We start from the raw sequence: 26,712 nt of genomic DNA, 5'->3' as shown, positions 1-26,712 counted from the left end.
CCTCCTTGCCTTGGCATATATAATTCCCCCTGTCTGAAATGCCCTCTCTACTCTCTGTGGATATCAATCTTTCTGGTCTTTCTATTTAGGCAGAATATAGTTCATTTATTCACTCACTTATGCATGCATTCATTCAATAAACATTTATGAAGCCCTACTACTTTGCTTCAGGGAGTATGCCCAGTGCTGAGAATTAAACAAAACCAAACACAGAACCAAAGAGGTCCCAATCCTGAGGAGCTTTTACTGTACTCATGAAAAGGAAAAACAGCCTCAGTGCAAGGAGAGATCTGCGTGTCTTATTACTTCTGTCAATTTGCAGCCATGTGATCCTGGGCAATCTTTTAGCCTCTCTAGGGGTTGGTCTCTTCATTTGTGAGGTGGGGGCTATCAGAGCTTGCAGGGTCTGTTTCACAGACTTGTGCTTTCCATACCTTAACAAAGTCTAGGAATAGCAGAGATTATGCTTATTGTTCAAATCCCAGAAGCTCAGAGTTGGAGGTCACCAAAGCATCTCCTCCATTTGGAACTTGGGAATCCAGTCAGCAACAAGCACTTATAAGTGCCCACTGTGTGCCAGGCACCATGCTGAGCCTTGTGCTGTGCCCTGGGAAGGCAAAGAGGAGAAAAAAGAAGCCCAATCCCTGCTTTCAAGGAGCCTGATTCTAATGAAGAAGGGAAACACACAGAAGGGAGTTCAAGGGGGGTAGGGGAAGGGAGGTGTCCATGGGGGGGGGGAAGTGCTCATCCTCCCTCACTTGAAGACTTGCAAGAAGTGGAAAACCCCTGCCTCTTCTGCAGGTCTGCTTCCTTTCTGGACAAGTCCAACTGGTAGGAAGTTTTGCTTCTATTGAGTTGAAATCTGCCTTTCTGCAGCTTCTTCCCATTGCTCCTAGTCTAAGGCCAAGCAAAACCAGTCTAAGCCTCCACACACTTGACAGCTGTCATGGCCCCTTGATTCCTTTCTTCTCTGGGCTCAGAATCCCTGGATCCTACCACTGTATTTTCTATGTCATGAACTCAAGGCCTTTGTCCTGATCACTCTCTTCTGGTCGTTTTCCAATGATCAAAGTCTTTTCTAAAAGTTCCCTGAACTAAACACAATCCTACAGATGGGGTCAGAGAAGGGCAGAACACAGAAGGATGTTCACTGCCTTATTCCTGGAAGTCATGCCTCCCTTTTTGCAGCCAAAGGCAGCATCGGCTTTTTAGTACTCTATGTCATGCTGCTGAGCTTGTTTTCTACTAAGACCCTCCATTTTTTTTTCTAATTCTGGACTAGCCATGCTTCCCCCATCTTATTCATCAATGGCCACGAATGGTGATATCAACCTTGCTGGACTTCTCCAGTAGAGGGCCCCATGGACCTTATCTAACAACTGCCAAACACTGGAGTCAAGTGATAGCTAATTACCACATCTTTGGATGTCACCAAGTTGGGAGGGACAGCTAATAGACTGGATGACAGAGTTAGGATCCAAGCCCTGGGAAAAGAAAGAGAAGCAAAAAGAAGTACAGTACCTTCCTTCAAGGAGCCTTAGGCCAGAGATCAGCCTGAATCAAATAAGAATGTTGAGATAAATGCAAAGTATCACACTGGAGTTCTAGCTTGAAACCAATGGTACTTTTCTTACTTTGTAGCTCCCCCCATACACACTCATACAGAGACACACATATGTTTACTTGTGAAATGAAATATTATACTACATGTAACAGAATGTATAGTTATATATACTGTATAATATTTCCTATATTGTACATATAAGTTATATAGTATATATAACTCATATGTAATTCTTATGTATAACACAGATAATATAACTACATATATTATGTTATATATAATATGTGAATTACATGTGTTATAGATAATAAATAACATGTACAATATAGGAAATCTTATATAATGCATATAAGTATATATTATATATAACACACAGGATATTTCATTTCATTTCTATATCATTATATATATGCATTACACATCATATAATATTTCATTTCACAAATCCCCATGAAGAAGATGGGTTCAGATGCTTTAGAATTACTCAGAATTCAAGATGACCTATGTGATCACTCCCTTTGTCAGAGATCAGCATTTCATAGACTAGATATTGGTTAGAATTTTGTATCTTCACTAGATTGTCCATAATACTTTTGGCCTTAGCATACTGACTGTCCTTTGAGCCAGACATCCCAATGCCCCGAGAGGCATCATGGGTGCTGAAGAGCAGAGAAGTGAAAACTCTTTTAATCTCCAATGTGATAGACCTCTGTGGCAAGTGATAAACCAGAGAAAAGAGCAGGGAAGTGAGAGTATGGGGCTGGATCTGGTGGACTGTCCAGCTCCAAGTGTCTTCCATGTCTTGAGCTTTTCTGCCTTTTGGCAAAGGAAGGACAGCAGCCCCCAAAATCTGCATGGGATGCTAAGGTATCCTTTGCCAGTTACCATCTGTTGAAACCTGACACTTGCTCTGTTTGTATGAACAGTGGCATTGAAGAGAGATGCATGACTTGGATTCACTGAAATCTATGTGAGGTGTCTGGGGATGGTTGCATGACCGACAGGCCAGCTGCTCCCGAGTCATCGATCGTCTCCGTTCCATGATGCTTGGCTAGCCTTACCATGGAAGTTTCAATTAAGGCAAATCCAAAGGATCTCTATGTCCTGGATGTAACCTGAAGGGCTCAGCTGACTCTCTAGCTGCATACAGATGAGAGGAGATGAACAGTTTATCTCTATAAATAAACTGCAAGCTTTCAGAGGGAATGTGCTCTCAGACTTATGGACCTGGCCCAAGCATTTGTCACTCCGCGAATGCTGTCATTTGTAAATTAAACCCTTAATTTGTTTTTGACCCTCAGGAAAGTTTACTGTAGGAATTCCAATAAGAAGCAGGCACACATTGGCGAGAGTGAGAATGTGTATGGGGAAGGCTTCGGCTGCCTAGAAATGCTCATTCAGCATAAGGACGTGGGTCTCTCGGAGAGGGAAGATTGGCCTACTTCACCCAGGATGTGCCTGTATGGATGCGAGTCACACCCCTGGCTCCTCAACACTGGTCTCTGAAGGGTAGGAGGTGACTTGACATTACTAGGGCCGGGGTAGAGGCTTCCCTGACAATGAATGTCATGGAAAGAACACTGAGTCAGGTGAGATGAACAAGGTTTGAATCACTGCTCTCTCAGGTACTAGCGATCTGACCTTTGGTAATCCATTTAACTGAGGGCAGAGGATGGGATGGGGATGGGGATGGGGAGGGAAGGGTTCTCACTCCTTACTTCTAAAATGAGGGGTTTGGTCTCTGAGCCTCAATTAAGCTTTAAGTCTGGCATGAGCCTATGAGCCTAGGTGGGTAGTGGTATGTTTGTCTCAATCCGTCTCTGTGTCCTGGCCTCAAGCACTGTTTGGGCAGGAGGTTTTCCTGAGAATAGCAGCTTTGCCTTTTGGTATCCATGTCATAGAGCATCATGGGAAATCGCCTGCCCACAACTCCCCAAGATCTCTGCTCATGGGAATAATGAGGCCACAGCATCTCTGTTTCCTTGTGGGCTCCCTTTCCAACAGCAGGACTTGCCCTCCTCCCTGGCATGTTTAGCAACATATTTAGACTCAGTCAGTCAATCAATTAACAAGCATGCATTAAATGACTGGGGATTCAAAAATAAAATCAAACTATGTCTGCCCTCAAGAGACAGCATGTATCCCTCTCTCTGTATAATATATATGTATGGTAAAAAATGGAAGTTTCAGCTTAATCATTTGAGAGTTGAGCACATGCTACTGAAGCAGCTTTTGAAGGACTGCCCCTTTTGGGTAGGAGACTGTGGCAAACAGTGGTGCGCCTGCTGCTGCCCGGAGAGCGGCCAAGCACGCCGTACTTCTGGGACACCAACTTAAAACGGAGAGTGGGAACAGAAGTTGGCGATCTGGCTCACTCACTCTGGATCCTCAGCTTGATGGCACACACTTTGGTGATCAGCTCTGGTTCTCGGCTGGCAGGCAGTTTTGGGATTCAGTGAGTTTTATAAAAGAATATAGACTAAGTTTAGATCTAAGATTATTCGTTTGTATTTCTACTGTCCTATTTCCCTAATCAGTATCACCTGTTTGTTATCTAATTAATCCCCAAACAATAAAAGCTAATCCCTCACTGATTAAAGCTCAGAGGCTTCTTTTCTCACTGATCTGGGAGGTATATAAGGGAAAAGTTAGAAGGGGAGTTTAATGCTCGTATATCCAATTTTAAATCTCACATATGTATATATACATGTAGATCTATCCAATTTATTTATATACACACATATAACACAGACAATACCTATAATACAATAAATTGATTTTTTAAAAATAAATTGATTTTTTTTTAAAAAGAGGAATGGCCTTAACCACTGGGGATACCAACAAAGGCCTCATGTGATGAGAGGCAGTCTTTGGGGTTGGCTCCCACTCCCTTTCCCTTTACTGCTTCTCCATGGGCCTCCCTCCACTCTGGGGTGGGCCATTGCTCTGCTTCTCTGCTCAGATGCAGTCCTTGAGTCCTGTCAGCTTTGGCAGCTGCTGCCATGGGCTGGGTGGAGGGTACACTCAGCTATGATGTCTTAGCAATCCATCCTATTCTTCTCCCCTGGGACGCTCACAGACTCTTGAATAAAGGCAGAAGGGGCTTCCAATTAGCAATTCCTCAGCATGGCTTAACTTTTAATATCCATGCTAATGTGCAGGGCTGTGAGAGGATGCTTTTGGAGGGAGGAGTAGGGAATAGAGCTGACAGAAAAGGGCCTGGACAGCTTTTGGGAAGAGGAGGCTTCTCCTGGGAGCTCTTTGTTGGATCATCTCTCTATTGGGTTAAGGTCTTTGCTCTCTGCTCCTCTGCTTCCTCGCCATGTACCCTGCACAACAGAACACATTTATTTCAATGACCCTGAAGAGAGAAGACTCTAAGGATCAGCAAGGTCTTACCCAAAGACAGAAAGAAAACCATTCAGCTTTCTTGAACCTTGGTTTATTCAAACTGCTGACAAAATTGGGGCCATTTGTTAAAGGAATGAAAATTTATTGGGAACTATTTATAGACACAGAGAAGCAAAAAGTGACTTTTCAAATGAGAAGCTATTGAATGACTTAATCAAGGCCCTGTGAAGAGCTCAGCAAGGAACCTTCTCTATTGAGCCATTGTTGACTCCATTTGGAAATCTTGCAATGATAACCCCAGTTTTGGGGATGCTCTCATGCAGCTAATACTGTCCCTGAAGGAGATTCCAAAGGGCAATTTCCTCCAAATGCCATGAGTAATGGTGGTAATCACCTTGTTAGTTGGCATCAGCTACTGAAGGAGGACAAGATTGGCATTAGGTGGTGGAGGTGACGACGATGAAGAAGAACTAGTCTGTCTCTATAGTTTGTAAAGGACAGCAAGACACCCAAGATGAATGTCCTGATTGGCTTTGATTTGCCTCAGATTCCAGGTTTAATTCAAGGCTGTGTCCATGGTCTGGTCTGGAGATGCTCAGCTCCTGCTCTAGACTGATCTAGATTATCTGAGCTTGTATTCAAGTATGTTCTGATGACAGAGACATTTGAGGTAATCCAGCAGACAAGTGCAACTTTTCAGGGTATTTGTGTGGTCTGGTATAGATTCAGTGGTGTGCATCAGGCTGACACAGCATCTCTAAGACATGGTGTTTGTCCTGGCAGTGTCTGCTAGGCTTTCATGCCATCCAGCATGGCATCCTGATGCCTTGTCTCTCCTTCACGGAAGCTCTAAAGCCTTCTGCCAAGAAAGCACTTGCCTCACAGGCTGCTGAGAAGATCCAATGTAATAATGAATAGCAGGAGTTTTTCAAAGCTTAACATACTCTAGAGAGGTGCACAATGCTTATTAAAACAATCACAATCAAATGTGGCTTCTTCTTTCCTGGGAGGTCTGTTGCTGCCAGGACCCAGTGCTCCTGCAAACAAGGGACAGTTATAGCAATAAAAACCTAGCAATTAGAGAGAGAACATTGATTCATGTTTTAGAGCATAGAATTGTTACATAAGAGTAGGGCTAGTTCTTCTCCACGTGAGATCCACTCCATCCATAATCCACTGCAGCTGATGATCATGTTACCCCAGTGGACCCAAGGTCATATGCTCTAAGACATAAACCAGGCCTTCCTTAAACTTCCACCTGGTAAAAGGAATGGCATGGCATGAGAACAGATGCTTCCCTCCATCCCTCACCCTCAGATATTCTGTTGTGCTGGAGAGGTCCTGACTTGCTTTTATCTAGTATTCAGTGCAGGGGAAGGGGAGCCCCCTGAAGCCACAGCGGGGTGGGGACCTACAGTTCCATGTCAATCTCACTGGGATTTCTGCCAGTAACAGTGGCTCCAACTGCCTAAAGTGGCCCACTGGGGGCATACAGAAGAGTCGACTCTTTCCCCTCTGGCTGGCCACAGATTTGGCACCTCTCTAACTGTTGCGATCTGTATTTATGTGGGTTCCCTGGCTTTACTTTCAACTCTGTAATGCCTCTGCTCTATAGAGCTGTAAAACAAGACTCCACTATATCAGCTGGTAATTTGTATTTTCCAGCAGTGGACACCATTGGGAACAACCTGATGGGTTCTGGGTTGCTCAGGCTTACAGCCTTGCAAATAGCCGCTTATAATTCTCCCCTGGGGCAGTTTACAGGCTTGCTTTTTTGTCCTGATGCTTCATATTTCTTCCTTTCCAGGTGACAATTTTGTCATATTCCAATAGTGAGCTAGGATAGAGACAGAGAGAGAGAAAGAGAGAGAGAGAGAGAGAGAGAGAGAGAGAGAGAGAGAGAGAGAGAGAGAGAGAGAGAGAAACAGACAGACAGACACACAGAGACAAAGACAGAGACAGACACAGAGACAGACAGAGAGAGAAGTGAGCTGCCTGCTCCAGGACTGAACAGCACACTGGGTTCTATGGCTGCAGCAAGTGAGTAAAATACATTTCCTTGTAAACTGAGGAATGCAAGGCTGGGGAGAGCTCAAGTAGATATCTGTATGTCTGGAATATTTTCCCCTCTAGCCGCTTCCTTGAATTATGGGGAAACCTTTTATGGGGCATGTCGGTCAAAGGGATGACTCCAGCCTCATGGAACATAACCAAAGAAGCAGCCCAGGAGCCAGTGTGATGAGGTTTCCTTTTCTGGCTGTGGACAGCATGTCTCTATGACTCACCCAGGTATCAGGGCTTGAGCTGAGAACATCTGAAGGGCAACCCTTTGGAGTAGCCCTTGAATACTGAACATGTCAGCTAACCTTGTTGATCTCATACGATGAATAGCAGGTACTTCTATGATGCCCAAAGGTTTGCAAAGCCTTTCATATACATTGTCTCATTTGACTCCCATAAGAACTTTAGGAGGCAGGGGTTACATAATCCCCATTGCACAGATCAGTAAACTGAGACTCAGAGAATTTAACTAATGTGCCCAGGGCCACACAGCAAGTACGCGTAGAAAGGATTCTCCAGAAAGCTTTCTGTTATGCCATGATTCTGTCTCCCATTATAATCATCAAATCATGCATGTGTAAATCCTTTGTAAACTTTACAAAACTTTCTAAATGCTAGGGATTGTTATTATTCCATGTTAAATCATCTGGTTCTGAGTTGGACCTTCCAGGTGAGGAGAGACCTAGACCAGGCATCACAAGACGTATGGGATTCTGGGTGGCCCGATGGCCTGTTAAGATGCAGAGACAGTTTTGAGTCATTTCCAATTATGGGAAGCTGTGTGGCTTCCATGGCTGGTCCCAAGGCTGAGCACAGAGAGGAATGAGAAAGGTGATACATAAGAACGAGTTTTCCGAGTCATCGTGGTCCCAATGTGACCAGAAGACCAGGTGTGCTCTATGGCATCACCTGCTCCTCTGGCCAACATGGAGATTTCTTTAGAGACACCGAAATTCTAAATGTGGGGTTTGCCCGAATCATGGGAAAATGTAACTACTCCGCTAGTGAATAGCGGCGGCTTTGTTTTCTTCTACAAAGAACCTTTGGAAAATTCTAAAAGTAAACAAGTTTAATTATGTTCCTTAGTTAGCCTTTTGGTTCAACCCAACAATGCCATGCAAACAGTAGGTGCTTAATAAATTCTGTTGACTTGAATTATGTCACAAGGTCAATGACAGCCATGTCCTTGACAATTCCTTCTTGACACATCACTCTCCTCTCAGATACATGTAGGCAAGAGGTCCCAGGACCCCAGATGTCAAGGGCCATATGACCTTAACAACATTTCTAATACATTATTTTTTCCAGTTCTTAAGAAAGAAAAGTCAGTTGACACACCTAGTGACAAAGAAAAAGAAAGAGGTGGCAAAAACTATAGGCTCAAGCCTCCTCATCCCAAATCTCCTTAGCTTCAATTTCAGAATCTTATTAAACTCTGATGGTAGGCCATGCATGAAGGATAATATGCCTTGCTGTTTGTGAGACAAGCCCTGCTTTCAGTGGTAATCACCTTGGATTGCCTCCGAACAGTGTACTCACTTCTGTCTCGGCTCTGGGAACAATGACTGCTTAGGCTGACAAAGCCTTTGGAACAGGGAGATTCTGGGACCAGCCAGTGAAGGAATGAATGCAGACTTTTCTCCATAGTGCTCTCATTGGCCAAGTCTTTTACAGTTTTCTATCTTTTGGAAAAGGCTCAGTGGCCAAGGGTTACAGGTTTTTTTGTGGGGCCACAGGGGTTAAGTGACTTGCCCAGGGTCACACAGCTAGTAAGTGTCAAGTGTCTGAGGCTGGATTTGAACTCAAGTCCTCCTGAATCCAGGGCCGGTTCTCCATCCGCTGTGCCATCTAGCTTCCCTCAGGGTTACAGTTTTTAAGCAGAGTATTCCACAGGGAGAGGCCTTTTTGTCTTCAGAGAATAATGGGACAAGCCTAGAGAGCAGTTACGCATCTGGCTGCTGGGAGCCCTTTTCTAGGCACATGGAGGAGTCACCCTTTTGAAGCTCTCCCAAGCATCCAGGGAGTTTGCCGACCTTGCCTTGTAGAGCTAGCAGTTCCCTGGTGAATACCACATCTCTTGCAATCATGAAAATTGTTCATGGAGATTTAAAAAATTCATTTCATTGTTAATCATTTCTGCCACACTACATGAATTCTTTCACTAAGGAGGGACTGTGATGCCCCTTCATAGTGTGGTGGTGAACCTGGGGCCTTGAAGGCGTTTTCAGTGGAGGACAAGCCTGGGAAGGTCTTGCTTAGCATACTGGAAAGATTCTGCCCTTGGGTCCAAAGACTGAATGGAAGTTTGTGGTCCAGGGATTAGCCTGGTTGTGTTTATTAAGTGCTTACTATGTGCAAATTACTGTCCAAAGCACTGGGAGCAGGAATAAAAAGTCAGACAATCCCAGCTCTCCAGCACAAGTGGCATTTCCTCATTTTACCAAGATCATACAATTTAAGATCCCGGGGTTAGGGGATGGTTCTTTTTAGCCTTTGCATGTCCAGGGGCTTGCAATCAATCAACTAGCATGTGTTAAGTGCCTCCTGGGGCCAGGCACTGCATACTTACAGATAGTAGGTACTTAATAAGTCTTTTTTGAATTGAATTAGAGGAACAGCCTCACAGGGATTGACTTGTTCAAGGTCATACAGTTAATGAATGTAGAAGCTGAGCCTCCAACCCAGTGGGTGCTCCCAATGCTGTACATTGATTGGAACAGTCCAGAACAACCCTTCAGCCCTGGCCAGTCTGTGATTCTTGGATGTGACTTGAGTTCCAAGGCACAAGCTAGGTGCACAGAAAGATGAACACAAGCAGGATGGCTTCTCTCCTTTGCCACAAACAAAACAAAATGAAAGAAATACTTTTGTATTTATTCCTATTTTGAACTGTTAATGTTGTCTTTGACTTATATAAATGAAGTTAAAGGACCACCAGCCACCAACCCTGATCTTAGTCATGGAGCTGGAAGGGACCTTGGAGCCGTGACATCTGATCTTTTCTCTTTTTTGTTTTACTTTTTCTTTTTTGAGCTACTTTGTCTCCAATGCCCTCCACCTACTGAGAGGAAAGAACACCTGTATCATATGGCCACAGTCAAGCGAAGCAAGTTTCCACATTGGGTACCTTCAAACTGCTGCAGGCTGGTTCATCCCCTCTGCTCTGCGGTGGGCAGCTTTCTTCTTGGCCTGTCTACTGGGAGTCCACTTAATCATCTGGCTGAGCAGCATTCTGAAGTCTTTCAAAACTCTTGGATTTTAAGATACTTCTGTTATTGTATAAGCTGTTTTGGTTCTGCTCACTTCACTCTGCATCAATTCATGCACATCTTTGCATGTCTCTTCAAAACTGTCTTTTTGTCATTTCTTATATTGGATAGAGAGGGAAACTGAGCCCAAGGAAGGGGGAGGGACTGGCCCAAGGTTACCCAGCTAGCAAGTCTCAGGAGATAGGATCTGAATGCAAGGAGTCACAGCTCTCTGTACCCTACTCCACCACTGATTTCACTCATTCATTCACACATTTACTCAGCAAACATTCATTGTCCTCCTCTGAATCTCTGGTGTCATTTCCCAAGAGTGTTGGAATAATAACTTTGTAAAGGGCCTTTATTGAGTTCAGGGAGCTCCCTCCTGCTCCCCTTATGAAGTGGGACGTGAAACCTGCAGCTCCCTCAGAAAGAAGAGGCAGTGGCAATGGCAGAAATAGTATTGGGAGCACTGACCTGTGTGAGGACAATGGGCAGTCACTGGGAGAGCCGATCCTGCACCAAGCCTCACCATCCTTCCTGAGTGTGGGCCCCCCACGTCCAGCAGGAGAGGCTGGGGAAAGTGGGCCAGATCACTGGGCAGTCTAATGCCCATCCCTCCACACACTTACTAATGGCTGATAGACTTGTTCTTATGCAATCATTCTTGCTCAATCTGAATAAAAGGCAGGCCAGAGGCTGAGGCCCCATGTGTCTTCTAGCCTCTGTAGTTCCATTGGGGAAGTGAAGATGCGAGCCTATCACAAAGGAATGACATCTCTCTTCTCATGTTTCTAGTTGACTTTGGGAGATACAAACAGATCGATCATAAGCTGGAGGATCCCAGAGGCCAGAAAGTCCAAATTCCTCATTTTATGCATAGGGAAACTGAGACTTAGGGAGGTTAGGTGACAGGGGCACATGGGCAGTGAGTAACACGGGGAGCATTTGAACTCAGGTTCTCTGACTCTAAGCACAGTATTAATTGCAGTGTACTCCAGTACATAGGCTGAACCAGATGTCCAGTCACTAGAACTGCCAGGACAGCTTCAGAATTCCAGGTGCTATTGATTCTGGAAGTCTGTGAGAGGGTGTTCACAGTGCTATTGATCTGGTCCTCGGGCAGAGACCAACTTGGAGATATTTTTTAGTTAACTGGTTAAATTACCATCTCAAGTCAAAACTGGGGCCACATTTAGTGAATTGTCTTGTCTGTGTTTAAAGGCAAGGTGAAAAATATGCCATAGGATATATGGGAAAGGCCAGGCAGCTCTTTGCATCAGCAAACCTCAAAGGGCTTGATAAATAAGCAAGTCCCTCTTTTTTCTTCTTTGTAGGATCTATTCATCCATTCAGCACTTATCAAGTGCCTCCTCTCATATTAGTGACTTGTCCTCCAGGAACTCATCGTGGTGGAGTGGACTGGGGGTGGGTGGCAAGGACACCCAGATCCTATAAGTCAATATGGAATCTGTCTATCTATGTACACACACACACACACATACACACACACACACACATACACACACACACACACACACACTGCACACACACTATACACACAGAATGTCAGGGTGAGAGAGGACCCTAACGTGGGTCCATCCAGGAAGGCATCATGTCTAAGGCTGTACTGGAGCTGAACCTTGAAGGAGACAAGGGAGTCTCAAAAGGGCAGTGAGGCGGGGAGGGCGGGTTCTAGGATCGTAGTGCAGCCAAGCACAGGAACAATGATGAAGCATGAAATGGTTTGTATGAAGAACAGCCAGTGTGACTGGAGCTGAAAGTGGCCGAGGGTGATGAAGGTGAGAAAACATGAGAAAAGGAGGAATGCGTCTTATCCTAAGGTTTCTTCCAGTTCTTTGTGTTCCAGCACCTAGCACAGTGCCTGAAGCTGATCTACTGAAGCCTGGTGAAGGAGGAAAGGAGGGGACCTATAATTTAGGCAGATCAGTCTGGCAGCTGAATGAAGATTGATTGTAGAGGAGAGAAACCTAAGGCATGGAGACCAGTTAGGCGGTGACTGCAATGATTCAAGGAAGAGGTAATGAGCAAATGGACTAGGCTGATGCCTAAATGTATGGCAAGATAGGGACAGAAGGGAGTCATGTTATGGAGATTGTCTTACTCAGACTGGAAAACTAATTGCATATGGAGGAGTAAGGGAGAAGGAAGGGTTGAGAATAGTTTCTAGGATAAAAATCTGGGTGATGAGAAGGATGATGGTGCCTTTGACAGAAGGAGGAAAGTTTACAAGAGAGACAGGTTTGAAAGGAAAGATAATGAGTCTCTTTTGGACAGGCTCGGTTTGGGATGCCAACAGAGCATCTAGTTGGAATCCTTGTTGATTGATTGATGGCTGCCCTTACATCTCACAAGAGTTAACATGACTTCTAGACAGCCAATGGTACCATCCGGGCATGGCTTAGGCCCTGGGGGAAACCTGCCTCTTCATTGCCCAGTCTAGAAAAATAATAGGTTCTGTCAAATCAATACAGAGAAAGAAGTACGTGATAGCTGTCTTCAAGAATTTGGAGGAAGAGATATTAAACATGTCCACTGATTGGCTCAGTGGCATTAAATAATCAGGATGATAATGATTGATAATGCCTCACTCTAATGCTTCACACTTTGCCTATGTTATTACATTTGATTTTCACAACAACCTTTGAGCCAAGAAAAACAAAATCCTGAGAGGTTAAGGGAACTTCTCATGGTCATTGAGGTGGCATTTAAACCCAGTTCTTTCTGTTTGACCCTGTGCTCTGCCCAGGACGCCAGGCTGCCTGCTTCTCTGATCAGCTTGAGTCAAAAGGCATGAGGGCACTTTGGGAGGATAAAATCTGTGATTATATCCAAAGAGGGATTTCCCATTGAAGAAACTCTTCCCACCAATGGAGATTGGCAGCTACAATGCACCTTCCAATCTGAAAGAATTGCTAGGTGTGATTCCCCAAGACTAGGTGGCTAGTGTGATCCAGACTGGAGACTGAGGCCAGTTCTCATCCTCTACCACAGCTGACTAAACTCCTTTTTAATAACTTCTGCTCAAAATCCTCACAATCAAATGACCGTAGCATTTGCCTGCTGCTTACTGCCCAATGTATTTTTCTCTATTCATCTATTGTTTTGTGTTTGTAAATGGTCTGTATCCCCCTGAGGTAAGTATTGCTGGTATTATCATTATTAGAATAATAATGACTATTACTATTATTAGTAACTATAATTAGTAATTAGTAACTAGTATGAATATAGCACCTACTATGTGCCATACACTATGCCAAGTCCTTTACAGTATTATCCCATCTGATCCTCACACCCATTCTGGCAGGTAAATGCTATCATTATTCCAATTTTACAGTTGAGGAAACTGAGGCAAACAGCTTAGGTGATGTGTCCTGGATCCCACAGTCAGTGTGTCTGAAGCTGGATTTGAACTCAGGTCTTCCTGACTCCAGGCCCAGAACTCCATCCACTGTGCCATCTAGTGGCTTCATTATTAGTCCCATCTTGCAGATAAGGAAACAGACTCAGAGAGGGTGAGGGTCTAATCCAGCACTGAGCGTCAGAGCTGGTACTCTCGTCAGGTTTTTTCCTTGCCATTATGTTGCTTCTCTATACAAGTGCCTCACAGTGTTCATATTCCTCTGCTATGGAATCATTAGCATAGAAGGCTTGATGGAAATTGTGGAGCTCAATCTCATGTGGGGGAGGGAGTTTATTCAAGTAAATATGCAGACACCATTCCAAACAGGAAGGGGACATTTCTTATCTTTAAGCATGAGCCCATGGTTCCATTGTGACTCCCTCACAGAGGACTTGTCTTATTAAATAAGGTCTTTTTTCCTCTTTCTTGTCTGATTTCTAGGGGGAATAAGAATTCAGCCATATCAAGAAACATTCCGTGTTTCTCTTTGTTGTAGATCTTAGGCTGTGGAGGGAGTGAGAATAAAGGAGTGAGAGAAGATGATGAAGAGAAGTAGCAAACCATTTTATTCTCCCTGACATAAACTGTCTCCAGGAATCACCCTGTGCTTTCAGTCAGCAGGTAGGAGGCAGCTGAGCTAGATTGACTTTGGGCAGAAAAAAGATCACTACCTGAAATGACTCTGGAAGACTTCATAAAACAACCCCTTTTGCCTTAAACTTCAGGTCTAACTGCATTCTCTTTCTCATTCCCCAAGATTTCCCGGGAAGGACGGCAAGGTCTTTAAGGAAGAGACATATAGCGTTCTCCATCATGTATTTTGTAATTGTTGTTGGAGCACCTAGAGTTCTTTAGAGAAAAATATAGCGTGCGAGGAAAATGAGAAGGAACACCCCTCCCCCCCATTATGAATACTCTGGGATTTAGGAATGAAGAGAGAGAGCTGTGGTTTTTCTGCATACAAATGGCAGCCTTTATGTTGAACATCTTAAGTAAATAGACTTGAGCTGAACACAGCTATACTAAGGAGGCCAAAATACTTTTTATAGCTGCCATGCTGACAAACATATCAAACTGGATTTGAATGAAACCCACATATCATTTCCACCATTTTAAGTAAAATTAATTGAGCTTTCAATGGCTTTATGATATTTTAGACAGGTTTCTGACAGGGATTTAGCAACAGATAATGCCCTTTTAGAGGATGTGAGGTGCCAACTGTCACTTGGGAAGAATGATGAGACCATCACATTATAGATAATACCACACAAAGGGAAGTCTTCATTTCCTAATTTGCCTCCAGCCTACCTTTCCAGCCCTTATCTCTTATTACTCCATTTCACACATTCTACGTCCCAAATACAGTGGACTCCTGTCTCCTTCCTCTGCATTTCCACAGACCTAGAATTCAATCCCTCCTCACTTTTGTCTTTAGCATTTGTCAAAGATTGGAGATTTTAAGGAACAGAGACACAACCTCTATATAATGTAACTATATTAAGACACCACCACTACTGTATACTGAATAAGAAACTATCTTAGTCATACAAAGAGTAGAATTGGACATAGAGTCTTTGTTCAACAGTTAACTGGTGCTTTTGAAAGCCATTCACCCTAACTTTATATTCAGCTTTAAGAATCTGGATCCTGGGAAGATCCTTGAGCAGGTCCAGTGGGTAGAGGGGCTAGGTCAGAGCTAGACTCTCTAAAGCTCTTGAAGAATTGTCTGCCTGGTGTTCCCTTGGTTCTTCTTCTGTCTATGGAGCAGCACTGATTCAATGTTAATGAGTATGTGAATTTGTGGAATTTCCCAAGTAGAATTTGGCTCAAAACTCCCAGCGCTGGCCAAAACCTATCTCCTTCTTTAGTTGCCCTCATCTCTTTGTCTTGAAATTACAGAATTATATCTTCACAGAAACTCACCAAAATTCATATTTGTGGTTTTTTTATTTTATTCTCCATGAGATTGATAAGTCAATTTTATATGTTAACAGCAAGCAATGTATAACAAAATAACAAAGTATTAACTAGTGCTTATGAACTTCTTTTTCTCCTACATTCCAAAAGTTCTCTAGACAGACAGAACAGTGCCTTTGGCCCAGGAATTTTAGCAAATCAAGTTTTGATATCATATTTTCTTACTGAGTGGATCAAAAGGGTGACACATGGGTGCTCAATTCACTAGACCAAGAGACCGAAAGCAAGAGAGAGAGCCTCCCTCTGTCTTTGTCCATCTATTTCTCCTTTTCTCCTTCCTTTTCTCTTCACTTCCTGTCATGAAACAAAAGTCAAATCACCCATCATGTGATAAGTCCTGGTGGCCATAGTTCAACTGTAATCTTTATGCACATGACTTCCAAATTTCTACTTCTCCTTCTTGTTTCTTTCCTGAGCTCCAGTGCTAGGCAGTACCTACTGCCTACGGACATTTTGAAGTCGGTGTCCAACAGGAACCTTAAACTCAACTTGTCTAAAATGGAATCCATTATCCCCTCCCCAACCCCATCCCATCTTGTGACTTTTCTATTACTGTTGGGGGTTCTAGTACCTTTTTAGCAACTTAGGATCTTCAACTTGGGTCATCCTTGTCTCTCCACTCCCATATACCTCATTTATAAACTAAGATAAGCATTTGTTAAGTAATTACTGTATACCACCAAATTCCACCAATTCTCCATCCCCACCATTTTTTATATATGTCCCCTTCTTTCAATGCATGATTTTCAGACCCACATCTTCTCTCTTCTGGCAGGGGTTGCTTTTATTTAATGTTTTTTTCTAACTCTAGGGGTTAGTTAATACAGTGAGTGGCACATAGAGCATATTTAATAAATGCTGATTGAGTGACTTCCCATTTTTTAAGACTTCCAATCTTTTGGTTCTGGAAATTTGAAGCTGGAATGAGCTTCATATGGAATTGTTGCTTTCAAATTGAGAATTTACAGCACCCTTCAAAGAGAGAGGCCAAAGGTATATGTAGTGCCCAGGATCAGGATCAGAACATTTACAATTTTCCTCAATTCTTTAGGGACTGACTCTCCTAGGTTCCTGAAAATGTAAGCTTCTTTATTAGTTCTGGACTTGAAGGCACATAAATCTCCAAAAAGACATAGGGTGAGACCAACCAGAAAATTGTAGGACCTTGTTGGATCTCATTTGCCTACTTAGATAATTCCTCCAGATGTTTTCAAAAGATCCTTACAACTAACTCCAGGGAAGAGTCATGCCAGGTGATTTGAATGAGTGAGTATTGGATACAAAATGTTGTTCTTGTTCATTCATGTTTGATTCTTTGTGACCCCATGGACCATAGCATGCCAATACTGTCCACGGGATTTTTTTGGGAAAGATACTGGAGTGGTTTGTCATTTCTTCCTGCAGTGGATTAAGAGGTTAAATGACTTGCCCAAGGACACACAGCTAGTTAGTGTCTGAAGCAGATTTGAACTCAAGTCTTCCTGACTCCAGGCTTCCTGACTGAGCTACCCAGCTGCTTCTGAGATATTATCTACCTACCTACCTACCTACCTGTCTGTCTGTCTGTCTGTCTGTCTGTCTGTCTGTCTGTCTGTCTGTCTGTCTGTCTATCTATCTATCTATCTATCTATCTATCTATCTATCTATCTATCTATCAATCTGTCTGTCTGCCTGCCTGCCTGCCTGTCTATATCTGTGTTTAGATGTATAAATACATACAAATATAACTGTATATTATAATATTTAGATTTACATATGCATATATAGTTTTATTTTCCCCATGGGGACAGGAGGATAATTACTACCATATCTCTAGAATCAAGGATTTAATTAATGTGTGTGACAGGGATTCTTCTGTGCACATGTGGACACAGCTGTCACCCTATCCATGATTCAATTAAAGAGCCCACTGGATGATGATAACTGTGGCTGGTCTTCTGGGGCTGAATGTGTTCAAGTCAGCTATTCTCTATTCATTAGGGGTACAATTCATGCTGAAAACTTTCTTGCATGACTGAATGTTCTAGAGCTTACGTGCCCCAGGCAGAACCTCAACAATGGAGTATGACCCCCAGGCCATGATGAAGTCAGCTTTTCCTAGAAGATATTGATTCAAACCAAAAGTGAATCAATCAGTCAGTCTATACATAGAAAACCACAACTTCTTCCTTGAGTATTTTGAAGAAGCGAGAGGACCTGCTTGACCCCATGAGAGCTGGCAAGCTTAGCAAATGTTTGTTGATGAATTATGGGACCCTGCTCCCAAAACCCAGGCTTGTGAATCAGCAGGCACAGCTGCCACAGCTCAGTCCCTCATACTCTCAGTTGTAGCATAGGTGGAAAATGCCCTCAAGAAGCACGAGATGCTATTAGTACATTCACTTAGGTCTTACAATACTCAGGAGAAAAGCTAGCTGTGACATTTTAACCTTTCCCCTCTATTTTACCAATGCATTATGATGACATTTCAGCCTCAAGACAAATACAGTTTTTCTGCAGAAAATAAAAAACAAAACAAAACAAATCCAAGCAACTCTCTCCTCCAACATTCTGGATAGTAATAAAACATATTCATTGTGGGGACTACCAGGTCTGCATGGAAGGCTTTTGCCAACAGTCCATGGAGATGTGAGTGGGTCACCTCTTTGACATCATCTCAACGAGCAGAAAATGTCTCCTGGCTTTGCCTTTGCTCCAGGCTGGATTCAGGAGCAGACATAGTCCTAGTTCTCATTTCTTCCTCAATAATGCAAAGATGGGATATCGGAACGGGAACCTTATTACAACTGGAAATGAAATGCCAGACAAACAGCTCCTTGCCTCTTCCTGGAGTAAATTCCTCTGGTAAGGGAGAAGTGTTGGCTTGCTTAGAGTGTGCTGGGGCTGTGCTCTCCCAGCTCTTATCTTCTGGCAACCTTGGAGCTCCAGACTCTCATGTCAGTGACAAGGGACAGACACAGGGAGGAAGGTGGGGCCTTGGCACTTAGAACATGAGTGAATGGACTCATGAAGCAAGGGTCTCTCCCTAGTCTGAATGGGAAGAGAGTCTTATTTCTGAGAGCTCTTGTGGTTCAGGCCTTATTCCTTCATACTTGTTGCTGTCAAGTGTGTGCAGTGAAAGCCTTTTGTCTAGTAGTTGTAGAGATCAGAGACAGTCTAATGAAGTGGTTAGAGTGTTGGACTCTGAAAAAACCCCAATTCAAATTCAGTTCAATTAAATGCCTACAATGTGCCCGGCACTGTAGTATGCAGTGGTCATGCAAAGAAAATGAGGAAGCTATCCCTGCCCTCCTGGTAGTGTTCTTCTGCCAGGGGAAATCATTTGTGGAAAACAACAAAATAACCATAAAGCTGATTTTTGTGGGGGTGATGCCATTAACCACTGGCTGGGAGAGTCAGTATAGACTTCTGTGAGAAGCTGCTCTTGAGCTCAGCCTGGAAGGGGGCTTGGGATCCTAAGAGGCTGAGGTGAGGAAGAAAGGCATCCTAGGCATGGGGGGCATCTCTGAGAGCAGATCAAGGAGTCTGGGGTGGGGGGAGGAACGAGGTGAACTCCATCTAGAAAGAGAGATTGAAGCCAGATTCAGAAGGGCTTTAAGTGAGAGGGTCAGGAGTTTGTATTTTTTCCCTAGAACTACAGCACTTTCTTGAGTAGCAACATGTCATAGTCACACTTGCATCTTAAAACAGTCACTTAGGCACTATGTGCAGGAGAGCTGGACAGGGAAAACCCTGGGGGCAGGGAGAGCAATACGGGCCACTGAAATATTCTAGAGAGAGGTGATGGTGGTGGGAGTTATAGGAGTGGAGAGTAAATGGAGGAGGCAACTAGAGCAGATATAGAGTTGACAAGACTTGGCAGCTGCTTGCTTATGGGAGTGGTGATGGAAGAGGATGGAAGGATGACTCTGATGTTGTGAACTCAGCTAACTAGAAGGATGGTGGCACCCTCGTTAGTGGAAGGGTAGAAGATAGGGTCAGGATGGGTTTCAAAGGAACGATATTGAGCTCCAGTTTGGACAGGTTGATTTGAAGATGCCTAAGAATCAAATAGTCAAACATGTTCAACAAACAATTAGTAACTCAGGATTGGACCTCCTGAGAGAAATGGGGGCCTCAAACATTTGGGAGCTGTGTGACCATGGAAAAGATGTTGGACCTCTCTGTGTGGCTCTTTTCTCATTGTTATCTGATAACTGTGTCCAGATTGTCTGCTACCTCAGAGTGGGGAGAATCAAAGGAGAGCTCTCTTTGCAGCATGAGTAGACCACCAAGCATTGCACACACATCAGTTATGATGATTATCTTTATCCTGTTCCCTCCCCTACCCCAAAGGAGCCTTTTCTTCTTAGTGGATCCATAGAGGTTTGTGTCATCGCTCTTTTATGTTCACTCTCCTTCTTCTCTTCTTCTCTCAGTCAGTCAATAAGCATTTATTAAACTTCTAGTTCCCATTTCTGACACGTGAACTTTGGATGAAAGTGCCAGGCCTGGAGTCCAGAAGGCTCACCTTTGTGAATTCAAATCTGGCTTCAGACACTTACTAGCTGTGTGACTGGGGGCAAGTCACTTAAATCTGTTTGTCTCAGTTTCCTCATCTGTAAAACAAGTTGGAGAAGGAAATGGCAAACCACTCTGATATCTCTGCCAAGAAAACCCCAAATGGGGTCATGAAGAGTTGGACAGGACTGACAAATGACTGAACAACCACAAAAGTAATCTATCATAGGACCTATGTGCTAAGTGCTAACCATAAAAGGAAAAATAAAAGACAGTCCCTGCCCTCGAGAAGCTCACAATATAATGGAGGACACAGCATATAAACAAATAGTTAAAGCTTTACACAGGATAAATAGGATATAATCAATAAAGAGGAGATACTAAAATGAAGAAGGATGGGGAAAAGCTTCCCAGAGAAAGTAGGCTTTTTGCTGGGATATGTAGGAAGTCAGGTAAGGAAGGAGAAGGAGATATTTTTATAAGTTACAGCTTATGGTGTGTGCCTCTGCTCATTATGACCCCTTTTAGGAAAGTAAAATTGAGTTCCAAGTGATGAAAATTCTATTCATAAATATTGATATATGTAAATTTCTTTCCTACAAATTCCTACTGCTACAAGCTGCCATTTTTCTGAGGTGGGAAGATAGCCAATAGGTGGCAGCCATCCATGGACAGGGAACTCTGTCAAGGTCAAGGTCACATGCAGCCTCTACCATCTGGAGGATGGGGTAAGCCACATAGCTCACCTGCTTCAGATGTGCTTCTCCATGGGTGAAGAGGAATGGTAGAAAGAGGGTTGTGCATGTACACAATGCCTCAGTTTGATTTTAAAGTACAATCACTTCAATTATTTGAACCTCTGAGCAACCCCACTCTTCCCAGTCTCATTGTATCCCATTGGAACTGTGTGTATGACAGGATTCAGTAGATCTTAGAGTTGTAGATTTAGAGGTCATCCATTCCAAACCCCTCATTTGACAGACGAAGTCCTGGGAATTTCAGGGACCTGCCCCAGGTTAGAAGCTCAGGGATACATTGGCTAGGTGTGGTCATTCCCAACACAGACAGAGACCACATCTCCTTTATAAGCTGGCTGCTCCTTTCTGGGACTTGTGGTGCACCAAATCCCACCCCAGCATTTATGCTGGTGATGAGCCTCTCTGAACTTAGCCAGGATGGCTGATGGACAACAGATGCACAGTCTGTCCCAGTCTGTGGCTGCAGCCTCTCTAGCTTTTTGGGCAGCTGGGATAATGTGTTTTTTGTCCTGTGCAGTTTTCATTTCTGATTTCTTGAAATATAGCTCAAAAAGACAGACTTTTAAAAAGCCCATTGTGTTTTAAATGGAACAACGTGGCTCCACATTTAAGCTTAAATCACTCCAGCTTTCACTGGATGGCCAATAAGAGCCCAGATCCAAGCCTCTGTGTCTCATTGCTTAGGTTTTGATGGCTTAGAATCAGTGGAAATAGTGATGGTTTTCTGTCTGGGCCAGAAGCTCTGAAGGTCTTCCTCTTCCAGATTAATATCTTCCTGATGGCAAATTGAGCCATCTTTTTTCTCAACTCTTACCTAGCTCTTAGTTGTTGAATGGGAGTGGCCTCAGACAAACTGAGAGCTGGGATGACCTTAATTTAGAAAGGCCAAGGACACCTATTGCATCCTGGGCCATCGCCGGCCATCTTGGTGTCTTGCCACTGGATATCAGTGACTGTGAAGGAGAGAGTGAGGCTGATAACTTTGTGTAGCACTGCCTCACTTATATCCAAGTCACATGCAAGTCAAGACATCATCCTAGTGATGTCATTGGTTCTCTTCAAACACAAAGGACCATAGACAAGGTGCTACAAGTCATTGTCTCTTCTCTCCTTTCTCCTCATCATATTCACTTCTGAATGTGGCCTTGCCAATAGATCGAGTTGACCCCTTGCTTGCAGAGCTTGGCATCTAGATATTGGGCTAGGTAGATCAAGCAGGTTGTTCTACATTGGCTTACCAGGGTTGGCTTCCACCAAAGTGTGTATAGACTCCAGTGTTAGCATACTTCGGGGCTCTTCTTCACTTGCAAAGCTCACAGGATCATAAAGCAGTCTGATATTTCTCTTCTCATTCATATAAGAGGAGGTAGGAATGATGCACAGAAGAAACAAATAATCAACAGCATCATATCTTCAAGGCCACGTGGCATCCTATATGGGGATATAAGTTCTGCAGACCTTTCTCTCCTCCCAGAGGCTTACTGTGTGTCATTCCTTGGTGACCACCAGGAAACAGAGCCTCTATTCTATGTTCTCTCTGCTCTGGCCTCCCCCAGCCAATTCAAAGACTTTCATCCATTACTGTAATAAGTGGGCAGGAGACAGTCACAGAGTCCTGTGAATGCTCTGAATCAGAATTAGATCCTCCTATTCCATGTCTGGAAGAGGGCTCATCAAGCATCCATATGGGTTGTCACCAGGGAGAGAATTTCAAGCTTAAAGGGCCGGGCCCCTATTGGTCAGCTCCTTCATTACAGAATGTTTATATGAAATCTATTAATGTATAATAATAATAATGACTTTCCCATTCCACACTCATTTTTTAAACAATATTTTTTCCTTTTCTCTTTTTCACAGTTACTATTATTAACTGTTTCCCTCCATCCTATTCCTTTCCCCATGATATTTACTCTATTTTCTATCTGCTTTAACCCTATCCCTCCTGAAAAGGGGTTTGCTTCTGACCACCCTCTCCCCCAATCTGCCTTCCCTTCTTTGACCCCTCCCTCCTTATCCCCTTCCCTTCCTACTTTCCTGCAGGGTTAGATAGATTACTTCAGCCAATTGTGTATGTTATTCCCTTCCTGAACTAACTGATGAGATTAAGGTCTTTGAGCCAATTCTGATGAGTGTGAGACTCATTCACTTCCCAGTTTAGAGAGATTACTCCACCCAATTGGGTTCCGCACCCATTTTTGCAGGGCATCTTGGGAATGAGGATGCCTCATGTTCCTTAATTCTCTATTTCTGGCAACCTCCTTTCGAAGGGATGAGATGAGAAATTCATCTCAGTTTCTTTTGGCCCTACCTCAGAGCACACCTGGGAAAAGCTATACCTAAGACTTGATGACTGGAGTTATGCCCTAGGGTACCAGAATTTAGAGGGTGCTGACAGTACTTTCAGTCCTTTAATGGAATAGAAACAAATGAATATAGCAGGTAAGGAGCTAGGGGGTGTAGTGGATAGAGCACAGGTCTGGAGTCAGGAAGATTCATTTTCTTGAGTTTACAACTGGCCTCAGACACTTACTACCTATGTACCTTATTACCTATGTAACCCTGGCTAAGTCACTTAACCTTGTTTGCCTCAGTTTCCTTATCTGTGAAATGAGCTGGAGAAGGAAATGGCAAACCTCTTCAGTATCTTTGACAAGAAAACCCCAAAAGGGGTCATGAAGAGTCAGGCACAACCGAAGTGACTGAACAACAACAACATAGCAGAAAGCAAGAAATATTCATTAAATTGTGGGGCTAGAAGGGTTTTACCCGACCCAGCTGCCACCCCAACAGAATAGCCTATGTGTGGACTCCATCTTGAGGGCCAGTCCTTCCAGTAGAGTTTGTTTGACAAAGCTGACTTGAAGGTGTGTTACATGTTCCTTGCTCCTAGATGCCTGCTGAAGCTTGTCCAGGTGCTAGAAATATACTCATTACCATTTGTATTAGAGACAGAACTGCTACCAGGAGGGTAGCATAGGAATTTGGAGGTGAGGTGCATCGTCCGGGCTCCTCCTTTTTTCCCAGATAACTCAATTTCTGCATCAGTCGAATGAGGGAATTGGGCCAAGAATACTCTTAGACTCTTCGTACCCCATGCTGAACCATCTCCTTGATTTTCATGACTGATGAAGGGTGTTCCCAGGTTTTCATGTATCCAAATACAATACTTTCAAGTACTTTGTTCTGCCCTGAAAAGGGCAGGACCCCAGAGGAATTGATATATTGATTATGCTGCACAGCACCCTTCAACCCAAGGACACATAGACATGATGATTAAACAAACAAATCAATGCTTTGAAAAGAAGAATAAACCTTCAGGGTCCTTGGAAGGTAAGGCACAGGGAATTAGCCAGCACAGTCCCAATGTCACAACCAATGAGCCAGAGGAGGGGAGGTCACCTTTTGGCATGTTTTGGACCAGGAATCATGGGAACCAGCAGTCATGTTGGCTTCAAGTTCTGGGTGCTCAAGGTGTGGTCACAAAAGCCCATGGTCAGAAAGGTTAAGACACACACACAGACACACACACAGACACACACACACACAGATACAGACACACACACAGACACACACACACAGACACACACACACAGACACACACACAGACACAGATACAGACACACACACACAGACACACACACAGACACACAGACACACACAGACACACACACAGATACAGACACACACACACAGATACAGACACACACACATAGACACAGACACACACACACACACAGATACAGACACACACACAGACACACACACACACACACACAGACACAGATACAGACACACACACACAGACACACACACACAGACACACAGACACACAGACACACACACAGACACACACACAGATACAGACACACACACACACAGATACACACACACACAGATACAGACACACACACATAGACACAGATACACACACACACACACACACACACAGATTCTAGTGGAATCTAGAGGCTGAGGGAATTTGGGAAATGCAATGAAATCTCCCCAGAGACACAACTGCCCTCAAGCTGCCCAACAACAAGAACAAACATTTAGGAAGCACCTACTATGTCCCAGGCACTGTGCTAAGTGCTGGGGTACAAACACTAGGGAAAATAAAGACAATCCTTCCCCTCAAGGAGCTTACAATCTAAAAGGAAAAAACACATAAAGGGAGGGGGGAAGTGGAGCTATGCCAGGAGCAGGGTGGCAAAATCCAGGGTCAGAAGCCCAGTTGGATGGGGCATGAAGAATCGTCTCACCCAAGAATCCAGTCAGAAAGCCTTCCTGCTCCAAGGTGATCAAGCTGAGGCATCTCAGGGGTCAAGACCATATTTTATTTCCTGTTTAAAGAAGCTCATCAGGCTCCTTATTACACAGGCAGCACACAAGGGAAAGGCTCAGCTCATCAGCCTTCTGTGCCCCAATGGAGGGTGCTCAAGCGTCTCCCCTTCCTTTGGTCTCTCCGTGTCCCAGAGATCTTTGGGGTTGGCCTGGGAGGGGCCCTTTGGATGTTCCCAAGTTGTCACCTTTCTGCTCAGGCCCCTGCCAGTCACCCCTGGTGATCTGGTGTCTAGCGATGTGTAACCACTGTGAGATTTAAAATTGGATATTAGATCATAAATCTCCCCTACTTAACCTTTCCCTTAATTTATCTCCCAAACTAGTAAATGGAAGCAGCTTTTGGTTTTCTAGATAGACCTTTTTATTTGTAGTTATGATAATCACAAGGTGATGTTGATTAGAAGGATAGGAAAGTAGAAACATAATACAAATCGTCTTAAGTCTAAGCTTAGTCTATATTCCTTATAAAAACTCACCAAACCGAAAAGGCCACCTTTGGAGAGAGAGAGTCTGTGCCGCGCCGTCAGGAGTCCCGCCAAGCAAGCAAAAGGCCTCCTCTCGTTCTCTCCACCCCGGAAGTCCAAAAAACCCGGCAGGCAGTCTGACATGCGCAGCAGGCGGACTGTTCATCTCCTCCCCAAAAGGGTGGTCCTTGAAAAACTGGCGTCTTTCAGTTATCCTAACCGACTGTTAAAAACTTTCATATTTTACCACATTTCCCCCCTTTGCTTCCTCAAGAAACGGAATGTTTCCTTGATGGAACAGTAAAAAGAATATAATAACTTTTGCTGACTAATAATATGCGAACAACAATACAGAAAAGGAAGAGAGGAAAGTTTTGTCCAGAGGGGCGATTTTTTTTTTTTCCTCATGAACCGACGCTTTGACATTAGTCTTGCAAAGGGAGAGCCTCTGCAGAGAGTACATGTTACAGATAGTATATAACAGAAAGGAGATAGTAAAAGCTAATAAAGCAAAACAGTTCATATAAAGTCTCTGAGTTCTCTTGTCTTCTTGAAGTGGTAAGATGTCATCAGGAGGAAACTGGATTCTGGTCTGGAAAACTGGATTCTGGACTCTGGTCTGGAAAGCTGGATTATCTTCTTTAACTGTTTGAATTGCTGTATTTTTAAAACCTTAGCATAGCATTGTCAATGATCAAATTAATAAATTCCATTACATTCCCTCCTTTATATGGTTAGACTTGTAATAGAGGGTTGAGGTAGTTATGCAATGTGTAACACTTTTTACCACCATGTGTCTGGATCAAAGCCCAATTTAGTATGTGTTCATGACACCTGAAAATGTTATGGAAAGGTTATCATACCATATCTCATGGTTCTGAGACAGCCAGTGATTGTGCTAGGCCACAGGTGAGTTCAACTGAGTGAGATAAAAAGATAAATAAGTTCAGTTAAATTAGGAGGGAGAGAGGATGAATACTGGACTGTGCCTAGTAATTGTGCTCTACATAGTCACCATCATAAG

This window comes from Dromiciops gliroides, chromosome 5, assembly GCF_019393635.1.
Source record: "Dromiciops gliroides isolate mDroGli1 chromosome 5, mDroGli1.pri, whole genome shotgun sequence".
Taxonomy (NCBI): Eukaryota; Metazoa; Chordata; class Mammalia; order Microbiotheria; family Microbiotheriidae; genus Dromiciops; species Dromiciops gliroides.
This window is presented reverse-complemented; position numbering follows the sequence as displayed.